The 18,474-nt window shown below is 40.0% G+C and overlaps 1 protein-coding gene and 1 non-coding gene across 3 annotated transcripts in view; one reads left to right on the forward strand and one right to left on the reverse strand.

The window, feature by feature from the left end:
• The first annotated feature begins 312 nt into the window (after positions 1–312).
• SMAD5 (SMAD family member 5) overlaps positions 313–18,474 on the forward strand; it is a 55,975-nt gene continuing 37,813 nt past the window's right edge. For both annotated transcript variants that reach the window (XM_037138392.2, XM_053672753.1), the window contains exon 1: positions 313–419. The gene's annotated coding sequence lies outside the window, so the exon portion shown is untranslated. The remainder of the gene's footprint in view (positions 420–18,474) is intronic.
• On the reverse strand, positions 12,924–13,030 carry LOC119044175 (U6 spliceosomal RNA). Its single transcript, XR_005081556.2, has one exon. It is a non-coding gene; the product is annotated as a U6 spliceosomal RNA (small nuclear RNA).

Below are 18,474 nucleotides of genomic sequence, written 5' to 3' on the forward strand. Positions count from 1 at the left end.
CCAACTGTCCGTGTCGAGGACAATTATGTTACTATAAAGTGGGCTGATTTGGTTAATGGAGATGACTCGTGGGTACTGCGGTCGTGGGAGCTAGCCGACCCCCACCCCTGGGCCTAGCCACTGTGGCGAGAAGCCCGGAGCTGATCAGAAACCCAGGTCGGCCGGAGCCGAGCCCAGCGTGAAGGCCCCTCCGGCTGCCCGGGCGAGGCGGCGCTGCCTACCCGCCCGCGGCGATCACCCCAAGGCTTCTGCGCACGCGCATGCCCCGGGGCGGGGGAAGTCCTCCTCTCCTTCCCTCCCTCATCCGGGTCTTGGGCGAGCGGGCGCCGTGCGCGTGTCCCGTAGCCGAGCTGCTAATAAAGTTGCACTGAGGGGAAGCACAGCGACGGTGCCGGGGAGTGCGCTCAGCCGGCCGGAGGGTGAGTGCGAGGCCCGGGGCGGGCCGGTGGGAGCAGGGGCTGCAGGCTCTGTCCCGACGGGGCTCGCCCTCTAGCCCTAGAGGCCGGACTCGGGTCCAGGCGGGGGCGTTCGGCCGCGGACGGAGCGGAAACCACTGGGGCCTGCGGGCGGGAGGTAGGCCGAGTCCGGGCCGCTGGGGTCCGGGCGGGCGGGCGGGGACGGGGCAGCCCGTCGGGTCGCTGAGGCTTTGCCTGCGTCGGGGGCGGCGCGGAGGCTGGTCCGGGTCCTAGGGTCGCCGTAATCCCGGGACAGTGGACCGGGCGTTCGGACGCCCGCGGGGCGGGGTGGGGGGGCGTCCCCGGGCCCGCGTCGGTCCAGAGGACCCGTTTGTTTGGGCTCATCTGAGTACCATTCCTGCACGCCCTCGGTGCGTTGCCGCGCTTGGGCGAGCAGCCTAGTCAGCTGCACTGCAAAGGTGTCCAGCGGCTGGAGGAGTCCTTGCCGCCGTGGCTTTGGATTTCAAAGATAAGGATCCAAGCTTATCGGTGGGAATTACGCTCTGGGCTGTTCCGACCTGCTGCTGCACTCAGCTGGGTGTGAGACCTGGTTTCTGCCACTTGCGGAGCCAGTTTTCACCGCCGCAGAGATTTCTTACACTTCTCGAAAAACTTCTGCATAGCTGCAAGGAGAATGCCAAGCAGTGTGTTCGTCCTCATCGTATTCAGCCCCTGCCCCGGTCCTTCCCTCCGGTCTCAGTACTCAAGATTCATATTCCAGTTTCTCCCCCTCTCCTTTCCCTCTCTTCCCCTTTCAGCTGCTGCTCTTACTACGTGGAGTTTGGAGCCTAAGCTTTGAAAATTCCCCTGTGGCTCCCGTCTTAAGTCGGAGCATGCTCGGTAGCCAAAACAGAATTTGGTTGCAAAAAAGTGGGACGAGGATAGTCGGGTATTTGGACGTTTGCCCGCTTCCTGACAAAATGTCCCAGTTCTGGTTTGGGTGGCATTGGAGAGTGGAGCTGTAGGCCAGCCCGGAGGTGAGGAATGCCCGAACACCCTGGGCCAGATCTCTATCTTGATTGGGGAGGCTTTGTTTCCTGACCAGCTGGAGGTCTAGAGAGGAGGGAAAAAAGCATTCCTGGCCGCTAGTGCCTTGAAATGGGTGTGGTGCTAAGTATATCTTGTTTACCTTATCTTTCTATGGAAAAAGTTTTCCAGCCCGGGTGAGTTTGTCACTACTGCCTGTTGCCCAGCACTACTGAACTGTTCTTATCTAGCAACAAAGATTGTCGAGTGGAGGCTGAGGCTTGGCCTCCTAGAAGTTGAGAGGAAAGGATCCTTGAGTTGCTGTTAAAAAACAAACAAACAAAAAAACCAAACCAAAACAAGAATACATTAATTTCCTTAGAGTACCCAGATTGCTTAGAGTGAATGAGTTTTTAATGTTACTTTGAAAGTGGAAAGGTTGAAAACTTTACTCCCAGTAGTTAACAGTAACATCCAAGTAGTTTAACATTTCTGCTAGATACCAGTGCTAGTGTCCGTTGTGAAGTAAACAATACCTAGACATATGTGATCGCTTCAAAGTTACTGGTTCAAATATTGGTGTGAAGTAAGTGGGTTCCAGATTATTTTTAGATGTGAACCAATTTATATACTTATTTTTACTCCTTGGCTAACTTTTTTTCATCTGAGGGGAACTTGGACATTATAAGAATACAAAACACTCCTAAGAGAGAAGTTAATATGTAATCTTCATAAAAGTTTGTATGTATTTTGTTTCAATTTTTAATTTAATTTTTGTTTATGAGAGTTTGCATGGTTACCTGTAGCATCTTTTCCTTCACGCCTCTCTCCATTGCTGCTCCCTTCTGAGCCTTTCCTTTTCACACAGCTGCTGTTAGGGTTTGTCTTTGCTATAAAAATCCATTCATCATTTACGCTTCTGTTTCTTTCAGAGCATAGTCGAAATAGGCAGTAAAAGTTAGATCAACCTTCTCAACTGACTCTCCTCTTAGAATTTAAATGCACCCATATGATATGATCTGGTTAAAAAGAGGAAGAGCAGGGAACTGGAAAAGAAAAGAAAAAATATTTTTTGTCAGATCTGTGTAGATTTGGTGGTATTATCTGCTTGTCTGGGTGACTGTGGTAGGCGCCACAGAAATGGGTAGATTGATACGTGCTGCATTTTTTTCCCTCTGGCAAAGTCAGCTATTAATTTCAGTGGGAGATAGTGGCAGAATGTTGTTACTAATGAGTTTGAATCAGATGGTTGTTTACTGTTGGTTATGTAACATGTTCCTGGGAGTATTATTAAAAGTTGCCTTCTGTTGCAAGGTAGAGGCATGTAAGATTCTGCTTACCCTCTTCACTGGGCTTTAATTCTTGGCTGAACCTGAAGGCACATTAGACTATAACCATAATTATACCTGGGCAGCCTGTCTGTTTCCTGTTTTCATCATGAACCCAAACATTATGATTTGCAGTGATGGTCTTTTTTGTCCTTTGCATTAAACAGAGGCAATATGTTTTTTTTTCTCTCTACTGAAAACAGATTTGTAACTTGATTAATTGAAAGATACTGGCTTCTTAGTCTTTTCAAGACTAGGCAGTGAAATACCAAAAGTTTTTCATTTCTTACTAACTGAAATTGAAATACTATTTTAGAAAACCTTATTTTACACAAGTTGTTTGATTGTTTTATGTAACTTTTAATGTTACCAATAGTTTGTAGAGTCTTTGAATTAAGAAAGCCCTTTCTGTTTATGACTTATCAGTGTTTATTATTACCAGATGTATGTGTTGGTTTAGGCAGTGAGCCACACACTTGAGTGAATTTCAGAGCTGACTTGAGTACACTTTAGCATATAGCTGCTTTTCTCCCCCTGATTTATCAGGCTTCCCTGTTCTCTTCTAGAGGGGGTATGTGTGTCTGTCTGTCTCTTCCCCCCATACTAAGCACAAAGAAGAAGTCAAATAGTTATTTATTCAAATGTCCTTTGATAAGGGACAGTAGAGGCTGAGGGATGAATCTTATCCCCACCAGCGTGAATATTATGAAGAAGAGAGTATCTGAGAGGTTAGCATTCAAGAAGCCCTCGCAGAGATGGATGCATGGCCCCAGGGAGTCTATTCATGTCTTTTTACACCTTGTTTTCCACTTTCAGGGTTAATAGAATTGCCATTGTCTAGAATTTGGAATCTGAGAGATAGGTTTACCTAGTTGGAGGGATAACATAGAAAAATTTTTGAAGAATAGCTAAAAACTAGATTGTTAAGGCCAGTTAATTTCACAGTCTCACAGGTCACCTTCTATTCTAATAGCTTTTATCATTTGACAGAACTATTATGTTTTACATAATTACAGAACTATTATGTTTTTAATAAGTAATCAGTTAGTTCTGGGTTCATTAGTTTTGATACATTTTTGCCTCTGTCAGCCAGGTGGGAAGATTTTTGGCCTCATTGTAGTAGAGAGGTTGTTTCAGTGATTTTTCTTTTGGTTTTGTTGTATTTCTAATTTGGTTGTGATAGTATTTTAGAAGAGTAAGATAATTTCTTAATCTTTACTGAATTTATTGGGGTGACATTCGTTAATAATACTATATCAGTTTCAGGTACACCGTTCTATAATGCATTATCTGTATATTGTATTGTGTGTTCACTACCCCAAGTCAAGTCTCCTTTCATCACCATTTATCCCCTTTTTACCTTCTCCTACCTTCCCCCTACTCCTTTTCCCTCTGGTAATTACCATGCTGTTTATGATTTTTTTTTTTACACTTAATCCCTTCACCTTTTTCACCCAATTCCCTCCCCTCTGACAGTTGTCAGTCTGTTCTCTGTTTCTGTGACTCTATTTCTATTTTGTTTGTTAGTTTATTTTGTTCATTAGATTTCATTTAGCATAATACTTTCTAGGTCTATCCATGCTGCTGCAAAACGCAAGATTTTTTTTTTTTTTATGGCCAAGTAGTATTTCGTTGTGTAAATATACACAGCTTTTAAAAAATCTACGAATGGGCATTTGAGCTGCTTCCAAATCTTGGCTGCTGCAAAGAACATAGGGTTGCATATATTCTTTTGAACTAGTGTTTTGGGCTTTTTTGGATATATTCCCAGAAGAGAAATCACTAGGTAATAAGCTAGTTCCATTTTAAATTTTTTGAGGTAACTCCGTACTGCTTTCTACCATCGCTGCACCAGTCTGCATTCCCACCAGCAGCGCACGAAGGTTCCCTTTTCTATGCATCCTCTCCAGCACTTGTTCTTCTGGTTTTATTGATGAGAACTCTTCTAACAAGTATGAACTCATACCTCACTGTGGTTTTAATATCTGTTTTTCTGATGATTAGTGACTTTGAGCATCTTTTCATATGTCTATTGGCCATCTGTATGTCCTCTTTGGAGAAGTGTTTACTCATGTCCTTTGTCCATTTTTTAATTGGATTTGGGGGGGTGTTTTTTGATACTGAGTTAAGTTCTTTATAAATTTTGGATATTAACCCTTTATTAATTATTATCATTAGCAAATATTTCTCCCATTCAGTAGGTTGTCTTTCATTTTGTTATGGTTTCCTTTGCTGTGCAAAGCATTTTAGTTTGATGTACTCCCATCTATTTATTTTTTCCTTTTGTTAACTTTCCCAAGGAGATACATAAGAAAAAAATATTTCTGTGAGAAATGTCTGAGATTTTAACTGCCTATGAGATTTTACTTCTAGGAATTTTGTGGTTTTGAGTCTTGTGTATGGTGTAAGATAGTGGTCTAGTTTCATTTTTTTTGCGTGTATTTGTCCAGTTTTCCAAACACTGCTTATTGAATAGACTTTTACCCCATTGTATGTTCTTGCCTTCTTTGTCAAATATTAATTGACAGTAAAGGTATAGGGTTTATTTCTGGGCTCTCTACTCTTTTCCATTGATCTCTGTCTCTGTTTTTATGCTAGTACCAGGCTGTTTCAATTACTATGGCCTTGTAATATAGATTGGTATCAGGTAGCATTATTCCTCCAACTTTGTTCTTTCTCAAGATTGCTGTTGCTCTGTGGGACCTTTTGTGGTTCCACATAAATTTTTGAAATATTTATTCTAGTTCGGTGAAATATGTCATTGATATCTTGATGGGAGTTGTGTTGAATCTCTAGATTGCTTTGGGGAGTGCAGACCCTTCAATGATGTTGATTCTTTCTGTCCATGAACACGGCATGTGTTTCCACTTATTTGTATCTTCTTCAGTGTCTTACAGTTTTCTGAGTACAGGTCTTTTACATCCTTGGTTCAGTTTATTCCAAGGTATTTTACTTTTATTTTTGATGCCATTGTAAATGGGATTGTTTTCTTAATTTATCTTTCTGCTGGTTTGTTACTGGTGTATATAAATGAAACTGATTTCTGGATATTCGTTTTGTATTCTGCTGCTTGACTTTTAATTCATTTATCAGTTATAGTAGTTTTTTTGTGAAATATTTAGGGTTCTCTATATACAGTATCATGTCACCTGCAAATAATGACAGTTTTACTTCTTCCTTTCCAAACTGGATGGATGTCTTTTTTTTTTTTTGTCTGATTGCTGTGGCTGGGGCTCTCAGTACTGTGTTGAATAAAAGTGGTGAAATTCTCAAAGAAAACATTTGTAGTTTTTGCCCATAGAGTATGATGCTGGTTGTGGGTTTGTAGTATCTGGCCTTTATTATGTTGAAGTATGTTCCCTCTATTCCCACTTTGCTGAGAGTTTCTATCATAAATAGGTGGTGGATTTTAGCAAATGCTTTTTCTGCATCTGTCGATATGATCAGGTGATTTTTATTCTTTTTGTTTATGTGCTGTATCACATTTATTGATTTTTGTTCTAACCTTGTATCCACGGGATAAATACCACTTTATCATGGTGTATGATCTTTTTAATGTATTGCTGGATCCAGTTTGCTATTATTTTGTTGAGGATTTTAGCATCTATGTTCATCAAGAGTATTGGTCTATAATTTTTTGTAGTGTCATATCTAGTTTTGGAATTAGGATAATGCTGACTTGTAAAATGAGCTTGGGAGTCTTCCCTCCTCTTGAATTTTTTGGAATAGTTTGAGGATAGGTGTTAGTTCTTATTTGAGTGTTTGGTAAAATTTCCCTGTGAAGCTATCCAGTCCACGGTTTTTGTTTGTTGGGAGGGTTTGTTTTTTTTTGATAACTGCTTCAATTTCATTAGTTGTAATTGGTCCATTGAAATTTTCTGATACTTCCTGATTCAGTTTTGGAAGATTATATGTTTCTAGGAATTTATCTATTTATTCCAGATTGTCCAGTTTGTTGGCATATAGTCGTTCATAATATTCTTTACAATCTTCTGCATTTCTATGGTATCAGTTGTTACTTATCTTTCATTTCTGATTTTATTTATTTGGGTCCTCTGTTTTTCTTGATGAGTCTAGTTAAAGGTTTGTCTATATTGTTTATCTTTTCTTGTTTATTTCCATGCTGATCTTAAGGAATTTTTTATTAGACAGTTCTGTGTGTACACTACTACAATTTAATTCACTTCTGGAAGCTAGTTGTTAAAGTACATTTTGTAAACAAGTTTTTTCTTGAATTCTTTGGTACACCAGTCTCTGCCTATGATGTATATATCATTTACAGACTGGCATATTCTATAGAAATTTGGAAATGGTTTGATCTCTGGTTAGATTTTAACTGGATTTTTCCTTTTGTTTTCCATGTGTATTATTTTGTTATTATGAAAATAACAGTGAGAAAACACTGGTGTCACCTTCCCACCTTTCTCTGGGCATAGCAACTGGAGTCCTGGAAAGTCTCGCACTTTTCACATTTAACTGTGATCTCAGAATGTGGCTGGTGCTTTCAAGGCAAGTTTTGTTTTGTTCCCATGATGTGTTAGGATCTGCCTAGCATCTATCTGGAAGGTGAATAACTGGAGATCTAGTTATTCTGGTTTGCATGTTCCCAGGGAAAGGGGGCACTGCAGAAATATTTCAAAGCTGGCCTTTCATTTTCTTTCCCTTTATTCACATCTTTCTGCCCCTTAGTGAGTGCCTACTTAATTCACTGGCCGTTTCCACTCTTGGAGTTGAAAGTGTAAATTGCATGAACTCTACATAGAGCTCCAAAGGTACCCAGAGCTGTATATGCTCCCTGTTCTTCTAAGTAGGTGACTTGAACTCTGGGGTGCATGTGAGGTATCTGGGGACTGTCTTCATAAAGCATTTGAGTGAACATATGTTGTGTTCACGAGTGTGCACTTTGTGCTCCAGAGACATGTAATGATCTGGTATTTGCCCTTGACGATTTTATAATTTAAAGGAAATCACTATAAAGATTGACCAGCTCTGTGTCTATACCTGCGCCTACAGGCCTTTACAAGTATACTCCAACACATCTGGTAGTAATGGAGGGAATCTTGCAGGCTCTGTGGGGGTGAGTGATACGTCTAGATCAGGCTCTGCTTAATTAGAGGACTTAGAGGAGCAGGTGAAGTTTAAAGAGTGATTAAAAACTGGGAAACAGAAGTCTGGATGTGGGAGATAAAAAAGCATAGACTTGTGTGGGCACAAAGAGAGGCTAGGTAAGAAGATGATGCTGTGCAAAGCGTCAGGGATCTTGAGTTTAGGTCCTGACTTTGAATGGTTCTCATTCACTATGAGAACGGTTTTTAAAGAGATTTTGTTTATTAAATTGAGAGAGGACTTGGCAGGTGGGGGAGGAACATGGACCTTTGCTTCACCCTTTCGTGCATTTACTGGTTGACTCTTGGTGGGGGATGGAACCAGCAGTCTTGGAGCATCAGGGACAACACTAACCAACTGCGCTGCCTGGCCAGGGCTCACTATGAGAAGTTTTAATGTCTTTGGAAATTGGAGTCACTACCGGGAAAAGCGGTGCTTGAAGTGTTCCTCTAAAAAAGTGGTTTTGATGCTCATGTGATTGTATCCTTTCTTATAAATGTTCCCATAAAGAATTGAATTTCTGAATATAGGAGAGCTTGTGGGTAAACTTGCCCTTGGTTTCTTTGTCTTCTCTGTCTGCAGTGTGGTCGTGGCTTACATGTTTTGTAGGAATTGGAGACCTGGGTTCGGTATTGGTGTGACAGTGGGATGGGGGTCAGGGTCTTCTCCTGGTGGTACTTGGCGACTGCTGTTGATATTAGAACCACAAGGGTAAGATATTTTTATAATTTACCCCCATCGACCACAGAAAAGTTACCCTTGGATGTGGAATATAGGCAAGTGAGTTTCTTACATTGCGAGTGACCCTAAGGCCATTGGTTCTCAGACCTGCTGCATAACCTGGGACTCTTGTTAAAATGTGGGAGATAGGGCCCTACTTTCAAACCTGATGAATATGAATTTATGTGGTTATGAGAAATTTGGGGTTTTTTTTTAAGACTCCATTTTGTAATTCTTTTGCTGTACAGGTTTGGCTGTGATTATGGTGGGTTGTGACCCATGTGGGCGTTTATTTGCACGGGTTGATGTGCTCAGGAGATGTTGTTTTGGCTAACAGTGTTGAGTGGGATTTTTGGATTGAGACAGCTGCAGAGTGGTTGGAGCAGAGAGTGCAGTCACTGTTGCTGCGAGCCTGCCTCCGAAGTCTGGGCATGAGCACTGAGTGTCTGCATGACTGCCAGAGATTCGAGGTGGTGTGTTCCTGGGAGTTGGTCGGGAGGTGCTGCTTGTGCTCAGGTGCCTCAAGGTAAGACAGGAAGGAGCTTTGGGTTTTTAATATTAATGGGACTTCATTTAAATTGGAAGCATGGGGAAACTTAACATTTTATTCATACATTTAATGTAAATAAAATGTTACTCCTGATCTTCCTTGTGTTCCCCATTTGCCTTCCCCGAATGCATTGATGACAAATCCCATTCTTTCAGCAGCCTAGGCTGACACCTTAGAATCATTGTTGAGTCCTCTGTTCTTACAGTCAAACTTGTATAGCTTTTCCTGTTCTTACAGGAAAGTTGATAAAATGCCTCCCAAAATATATGTGAAGTTGTCTACTTCACACCACGCCACTGCTATCACCCTGCTGTAAGGCGCCATCATCTCACCTAGATTGCTGCAATGAACCCCCCCCCCCAGTTTATTCTGTACACATCAGCCAGAGTAATTATTTAATGATGTAAGTAAGAAAATGTCATGTCTCTGCTCAGAGCTCTCAAGTAGGGTCTGAATTTCGCTTACAGTGAAAGCCAAAGCCCTTATCCTTTCCAGCATGTCCAGTCTGTGCATTTGACCTATTTGACCCCTTCCTGATGTTCCCTTCCTTGTTCACTTTATTCTCAGGCTACACTGGTCTTGCAGTAACTGAGTGTGCCAGGCATGCTCCCACTTTGGATCTTCATGTTGCCTGTTGCCTTTGCCTTTGCCTTTGCTGTAATGGTTTTCCCTCAGATACCTGCCCACTCACTCTTACTGCCTTAAAGTTTTGACTCAGTCAGCGCCTCCTCTGTGAGGCCAAGTCCAGTGACCCTATTGAATACCATACCTCTCCCATAGCACTCCTCATTTATCTTCCCATGCTTTATTTTTCTTCATAACACTTTTTACCTAACAAGCCAAATCACTTATTTACTGTGTTTTGTCTGTCTCCCTCCACTGGAATGTGAGCTACAGGAAGACAAGGAGTTAGGTCTCCTTTATTTACTCCTGTATTCCCGGCTCCTAGCATGCTACTTTGATAAATGTCTCAAAAATTAAATAAATTTGAATGAATAACTTGAATGAATTTAACAAGTTCTCCGAATATGCTTAATACTGCTTGTTAAAGACTACATTCTAGCCCTGAGTGGCGTGGCCCAGTGGATTGAGTGCCTATCTGTGAACTGAAGGGTCTCTGGCTTGACTCCTGGTTGGGGCACATGCCTGGGTTGCGGGTATGTGAGAGGCAACTGACTGATTGTATCGATGTTTCTCTCCCTCTTTTCTCCCTCCCCCACCTCTCTGAAAACAAATAAATGAATAAATAAATAGACAATTATGTCCTAGTAGGAGAGACAAAAACCAACAAATAATTACAAATTGGTTAATACAGTAAAGGAGGTGAACATAGGGTTTACACAGGGTTTTGGAGTGATCAGGACAGGTCTCTGGGAAGGTCGCTGATGGTGAAGCCAGAATAACGAGAGCACTAGAAATCAGTGGTTGGAGCTTTGAGGAAAGGGTCCAGGCAGAGAATGGCATTTGTAACATCTCTGAGGTACAAAAACATCTCCATGCAGGAAAAGAAATGCTTTGGAAAAATGAATTCGTGTTAATATTTTATTTGGAGCAGAAGGTATTTATCCCTAGTTTCTGAATTGATTTTTCTTAAATTTCACTTTCTAATCTTGTATAACCCTAAATGTAGTGAAGAAAATTCTTTTGACGTATGAATCACTCTCGTAATGTTAAATCTTTTTTAGTAGGTATTTTGATATGGATGAGGTGCTACACTTTGGTTTTAAAGTCTGTTTTTCCCACTGACTATGCAAAGAAAGTACATTTTTAAAGAAGTACAGAATTGTATGAAGCAGAAAGTGAAAAGTATCCCTTATTCTGCCCCCCCCACTAATATTCTCTCAAAAGCTCTTATGCAGATTCACTTTGACTGATTAAACAGTTACTGAGCACATGTATCACTAGGTTTACAGTGATGAGGGAAAACAAACGGCTCCTCTCATTTACATTCTTGCAGGGCTGGACAGATAAATGTAAAAATGTAGGTGTATTCAGTGCTATAACATAGAGGGACGTGATGCAGTGAGAGTGTGTAATAGAGGAATTTCTCTTAGGCAGGGTGCTCTGGGAAGGCTTTTCTGAAGGAGGGATGTTTGAGCTGAAATAGATGTATGTGAGAGTGTATGTGTTGTAATGTCGTATTCTTTAGGAGTGCGTGTTACTTCATAATTTTATAAGGTTTTCACTTACGGCAGCGGTACCACTGCATTACTTTGGATTTCCGAGGCACTGTTCTGTGTTACCGTTCAATCAGTAGTTACAGGTTTTCAGAAGAATTCAGGAAACCTAATATATAAACACTGGAATCACTGTGATTCCAGTTTTCTATCTAGCCAAGTCATTTCTCTCAAAACAACAAAACGTGTCAGTGAAAGGGTCATCTCAGCAGGTCTTGGTAAACCAGAGGTAAAGGACAAGGTAAGAGCACAGAATGGGTTCATAGTTTTTTCTTAAATCCCTCCAAGCTCTGATATAAGAAGTAGCACATTCTCCTACATGTTCAGTTACTGGCCTTCTGGGCTTGCTGGACATACTTTTCTTTGTGTTAGTGCTCTGTCTGTTGGCTCTCACGTGGAAGTAAATATACATCTAACTCTTCATCCCACCTTCCCTTTTCCTGTTACTCTTTAAGATCTCGGAGGTTACGGACAGTGCCCTGTAAGCCTGAGTTCCTAGACACAGTATTCCCTGCTTATTAGGTACCCAGTCAGTTTTGAATCAGTCAAATATTTACTCTCGTAGGTTCAACTTTTACTTCCATTGATATGATCCCCAAAATCTGCATATTCATTTCTCTTCTCCTGAGCTTTAATTTTACATCCGTTCAGAGCTGCACCAGTGTTTGCTTCCTTACACCTGTCCACCCATCACCTTCTGGCCTTATCTTGGCTTTAACTAGAGTTCCCCTTTCTAGGTGAGTGGTGCCTTTATTCTTTCAGCTTTTAAACCATTACCTTCTTTTGCATGCCCCCGTTTCTGTTCTAGGTGGTCACCAAGTCCTATTGATTGTTTATTTGTAATGTCCCTGATATCTTCTTTCTTATCTATCCCTACCTTGGTCTGAGTGCTACTGCCCTTAAATGTCTTCCTTTCACAGATGGGATTACTCTCGAGTGTGTTCCATTTTCCCTCTCTGCCTGCCCCAACCCCCACTCCTCCTTAAGTTTCTTACTCGATCATGTGCTGTTGCCATTGTTGTCTCCTCCAATGCCTCTTTTTTTTTTTTAATGCCTCTTTGAATATATCTTTCTGCTTAGATAGAACTCTGCATTCATGTAGGATTACTTCCAGCAGCCTGACTCTGCAGCCTTCAATTCAGCCTTGCCCTGTTTGGCATTTATTCTGTGGTGGTGCCTTAACCTTTTGCTTCACCAACTGGCTAATTGTCTCCTCCCAGTCTCCCCTGCCTCATTTGGCTTAAAGGGTACTTGGTTTTTCTTTTTCTTTCTTTTTTTAAATAATTTTATTTAGTTATTTTTCAAGTACAGTTTTTTTGTCTATTTCTCCCATCCCAGCCCCCCCCACCCCGTGCTCCCCACCTCCCTCCCATTTCCACCCCCCTTAGTTCTCGTCCCTGTGTCCTTCATATTTGTTCCTCCAAATCTCTCCCCTTTTTCCCCCTTAAATTCCCTTCCCTCTCCCCTCTGGTCACTGTCCCCTTGTTCTCTATTTCAGTGTCTTTGTTTTTATTCTGCTTGCTTGTTTGTTTTGTTGTTTAGCTTCCTGTTAAAGGTGAGATCATATGGTATTTGTCTTTCAACACCTGGCCTATTGCACTCAGCATAATGCTTTCCAGATAAAAATATGGAACACTTCACGAATTTGCGTGTCATCCTTGCGCAGGGGCCATGCTGATCCTCTCTGTATCGTTCCAATTTTAGTATATGTGCTGCTGAAGCGAGCACGGTACTTGGTTTTTATTGTTCTTGTCCTTTATTACCAGCTGGACTGTGAAGTGTAGACTGCCACATTCCTGTTGGGATCTTGTGATAGTTGCTCCCCAAATTTGTACTAATATGATGCACAGTTATCTACGCCTCATCCTTTTATTCACTTTGGTGCAGTGTGTGTGTGTTTTTTGGGGGCGGGCCTGTCAAAACCTGTTTTCCTTTTTGTTTCTGGATACTTGTTAAGCCCTCCACCTTTTGTCTGTCACTAGTCATTTGCAACACAGTTAATACTCCTTAAGCAGTCTTATTCACAAGTATATAAGCTTTTTACCTTTTCCTCCCCCACTCTGTTTTCCACTTATATTGGGATAATTCCTTTTTCTGTTGTTTTGGTGCCCTAAATAGATCTAAATGTGATAGTGTTTGATCACTAGATTTCATTATATTCACTCAAACTATAATACTGGTAATTGACTGGCTCTTCTTACACAGATTGTCTTGTGCATTTCCTAATAGGATTTCAGATTTGGGGGGGATTCTCTGGTTTTTAAGCTAGAAATAGAAATTCAGTGAAAAATATTTTGGACACTGTTCAGTATCATTTGTGTTTTTTGTTTTATTAACTTCTTGCTTAGCCAGCTATGTGTGCATTGTTGAAACAAGACTTGGCTTTTCGGGAAAAGGCTTAATTTGACATTCAGGGTTTTTTGTTTTTTTTTTTTTCTTTTTTTACATTCTCAAAGGTCAGTTAAGTACAGCCTCAGTAAAAACAAAAAAAGGACCAGAGAATCGTGGTTCGATTCCCAGTCAGGACACATGCCTGGGTTGCAGGCTAGTTCCCTATAGGTCAGTTCCCAGCAGGGGATGCACTAGAAGCAACCATACATTGATGTTTCTCTCACCCTCTCCTTCCCCTCTAAGGATAAATAATAAATAAATAAAATAAAAAAAAAGAAACTAGTTTAAAACAAAAACAAAAAAAGGGGAAATAGAATTTCTTTTCTATCCCTAATTGTGCTATTGAAGTAAGGCTTTAATATTTGTGAGCAGTAACTTTTACAGTTGCTTCTTATGAAAGTTGCAAAAGAAAATAATTCTATGATTTAAGTTTCTTGAAATCTGCTGATTTTTTGGTTTTCTTAGGAACTAAACATATCACCTCTCTATGTTATTCTAGGTGGCGCACTTTAGGATAGCTTTCATGTGTTAGTGACCCAGGAGGAGGTGGAATTTGCCTGGAAGCCAGGTTTTCCGTATCTTCCCATACCTACCCTTACAGAGAACTCTGAGGAAGGAAAGTCCTGATTGAAGCGCATGCAAGTGCTAAGGGTACAAATGGGTGCAGCCTGTGCTAATTGGGTCCTTTTGAGAAGAAAAATGCATTTTTATCTGTTAGTTCATACACCATTATTCGGTAGTAGCCAAGTTTCTCCAACACCAGCACTGAGTGATGTTGAAGACAACACTCGTCACTGAGTGATGAGTGGAGAAAGAGGAGGCAAGAGATGAGAGGCGGAAGAATGAGAACATAGAGAAGGGAGAGCAGTAGGTGGTGGCGGGAGGTGATGGGGGTCCTCGGAGAGGTCTTTGGGAGAGGGCAAAGTGAAAGTGGCAGTTTTCTTCACCTCACAACGCCTCTGAGTTAAGTGTTTATGTCATTTAATTCTCAACTGGTATTCACTGTATAAAATAGGAAAAAAGTGGAAATTTAGGTGTAAGTGTTAGATCCAGAATTTGAACCTATATTCGTTAGACTGCAAATCTAGTGTTATGTTTTACAGTACATATATTAATGTTCTTGTTATAGATTAGCCTTATAGATTACTAGCTAGTTCTCTTGTTCTGCCACCTATGTTTCAGCAAACTAAACTGTAGCATTTCCTCGTTCTGGTAGATGAAAGTTCTGATTTTCTGTTTTGACCAACAATAGCTTTTATGCCTAAGGTACAGCTGCCTCATGCTGCTCGTCCACCTCTTCTCCCTTCCTCAGAGGTCTATCCCCTGAGTGTCTTTCAGCACCCTGCATTGTAGATTGGTATGGGCACGTCTTGTTCATTTGCTTGTAATTCTTTAAAGTTAAGGTCTGGACCTGAATCTTTAATCCTTACAGCATCTAGCTTGGTGGTTTGCCATTTTTAGGTACACTCAAGTGAATGTGTTTTGTATAAATAAGACTGTTAGTTTGAGATTAAGTTTAGTACTGGTTATGTGTATGCATAGTTGTATACATGTACATGTTAATATGTATAGTTGTTAATAAAATGCCTCAGTAGGCCCTGAAAGCATTTTAGAAGGGGAGTGCAGAGGACCAAATTTAATTGCCCAGCATTCTGTTGCCTTCAAAGACTGAAATTACAGAGGTAGCCTTTTGAGGATTTTTCTCTATTAATAGGATAAATTGAGAGCTAAATATAGAAACGTATAATGGATGATTATGTACACAATAGCTAATTAATTTGGGGGTGGCTGTTCTCAGTATTTCTAAAGTCATTTTACCCAGTGAAAGACAAAAGGAGCATGAAAAATTGAATCAACTTTTCAATGGGAGATTCAAAGTTAAACCTTTTGGTTACTAGAAAACCTAATCATACTCTTATTTTCAAATATATTGCAAATTCATTTGGGGCTTATATTGTATATGCTAATATATGCAAATAAAAAGCATAGTATCTGTATACTATTTATGCAGCATATTATCATACTATACTGTATTTTTGTATATATAATGAGAAATTCATAACCCAGGACTTTTGAGAGGATAGTAAAATAAATCTATTGTTGTGTTCCAAGTACTTTTATTTCAGCTTGTGGACCAAGGTATTATTTTGAATATGATATATTCTACAGAAAAAACTACAGAACAAAAGTTTATCATATGGGTACTATAAAAAGGTTTTAATCCCAACGTAACAATTTCATTTTGAAACCTGAGTGTTAAATATTAAGAAAGTAGATGAGTGAAATATAGTTGGACCATTAAAAGCATATATGTGGCAATTTCTTTATGTATTAAGTGGAAAATGTAGAATACTAAGCAGTATCACGGCATACCCTCAATCAATGGCCAGAGGTGGGGGAGACGATATATATATATATATATATATATACACACACACACACACACACACAGACAGAGAAAAACACATAAGGAAGTAAGTATACCAAATGTTAATGAAGTAACTGTGGTTGAACATATTTTATAACGAAATTTTATATTTATATTTAGAAAAAACATTTAAAACGAAGTCAAGCATTGTCTCATCATTGTGTTCTAGTGATAAGTGTAAGAAAAATGTGCTAATGATAATTGGAGCTTTGTAAGTACAAAAGAAAAGGCCACCAATAATGAATGTAATTTTTTATACAATAATAGTTAAACATTAGATAGTCTTTCATACCTACTGACTGAATTAGCTAAACTGGGAGAAGCATGGGCTGAAGTAGAGAAAGAAGTTGATGAGACTGTTGTTGAGTGGTATAAAAAGTCAACTTGAAGACGAGCACATTGAACTTGATTATTCTTGGTGTCTACAACCGTATAATCTTATTTCATGACAGCATATAATGATTTGAATGTTTTAGAGAACTCAAAGAGAGAACAATAGGGAAGATCTTTAAGGGAAGAAACTATCTTGGCAGGGGGCTCTCTTTTTAGGCGTCAGTGTGTCTGGTGTCCAGGAACAGTGTAGGTTCTGGAGCCGGGCCCCGTGGGCTCAGTTCCTGGCTTTGTTTCTTCCTATCTGTGTAAGTAAGCAAATTACAGGTAGTGTCCCCGTGTCTGTTTTCTCATCTATAAAGTGGGAATAATGGAATTTACCTCATCTGGCTGTTCTGAGATTTTAATGATTTTTGGACTATAAATATAAGGTCTTTTGGCATAGTGAGTTTTCAACACATCAGTCATATCCTCCGCCTCTGCTTTCCTCCCCCTCCTCATCATCAAAGGAGTAGTACTACTATCTTTGCTTTAGCAATTGATTTTGTAGAAACGATGCTGTTGAAATCCTTGAAACAGCTATATTCTTTTAAGAACTTGTGTCCAAAACAAGTTAACTGTATAAGTGACTTTTCAAAATCAGTCATGCACTTTTCTCTATTCTGTACAGTGTATTGTGTTCCGTGCTTTCTGTGGAGGGCTTCAGCACAGCACAGCAAGAGAAGAGGTTCATGATGGCGATGACTAAGTCATCAAGAAAAGCTCATGTAACATTCAGTTAGGTCCTCGTGAACTAATGATAATTGGTTTAGGAAAAAGTCCATGTGAAATGAAATCGCTTAAAATGCAGATCAGAACTTCGTACTAAATTGTGATTAAAAGGTCTGATGTTGGGACTTTATCTTGAAAAATTTAAATTTTGGAAAACCACTAGGTTATAATTGTAAACATGCATTAATTCTTATAATGAATAAAGAATAAATCAAGTGTGAATGGGTAGGCTTAATTTTTTTCACTAAATAATATAATAGCATGCTATATAACATCCTTCCTGTTTGACATTTGTGGTGCTAATCCATTACAAATACATACTGCTTTTCCCCCTGGTAGTCAGTCAAATTATTCTTTCTGTCCAAGCAGTAGGTCTTACTTATTACCACAGAAGTGATGAGTTCCCGAAGCTCAGTGCTCCTCACCATTGCAAATTCACTGCAGGAGTACCGTCCGGACCATAGTGCATTACTTACATACATAGTGCATAGTGCATTACTTCCATGGGTCTCGGAGGCAAAGGGAGCCACAGAGCTGATGCTGATGCTGCCTGCTGTGCCCTTAGTAGTCAAGTTCTTCATCCTGACCCAGGAGTCTCTCCTGTCCTTTGTCAGTGTCTGTGAAACACTAACTTAACTTGCTTGTAGAGTAGTAGGGTAAACTTAAATTCCAGACCCTGCATTGTTTAATAAACTGTGAAATCCTACAGTTTCTGCAAATTTGCAGTTTCACTCTTGGTTTATGATGAGGAAGATGGTAGTGAATGGGAACTAATTTTATTACAGGTGATCAATTCACTAGGAAATTAAATTTAAAGTGTTTTTTGTATTGAAGAATATCTTATAGTAAAGTATATACATCTTATGTGTATAACTCAGTGAATTTTTATGTACGTGTATACATCTATGTTGTCACCCAAATCAAGGTACAAAAATTTTATAGCTCTCTAGAAGTCTCTCTTGTTCTTTCCTAGTAACAGTTTTGCCTCTGATGACATAGGTTAGTGTTTCCTGTTTTTGAATGGCATATAGATGGAATTATATAATGTTTAATCTTTTGTGTCTGACTTCAGTATTATATCTGTGAAATTCATCAGTGTTTTAGGAATGGTATTGCTTGGTTATAGAAATCTATGTTTAGCATTAGTAGATATTGTCAAACAGTTTTCCAAAGTGCTTGGAGTGATTTATATTCTTACTAGAATTATAATAGTTTTGTTTGTTCTGTATTGTCATGAACACTTACTCTTTTA

The sequence above is a fragment of the Artibeus jamaicensis genome, unplaced genomic scaffold, assembly GCF_021234435.1.
Source record: "Artibeus jamaicensis isolate MK-2021 breed Jamaican fruit bat unplaced genomic scaffold, CSHL_Jam_final contig_786, whole genome shotgun sequence".
In the NCBI taxonomy this organism is placed as follows: Eukaryota; Metazoa; Chordata; class Mammalia; order Chiroptera; family Phyllostomidae; genus Artibeus; species Artibeus jamaicensis.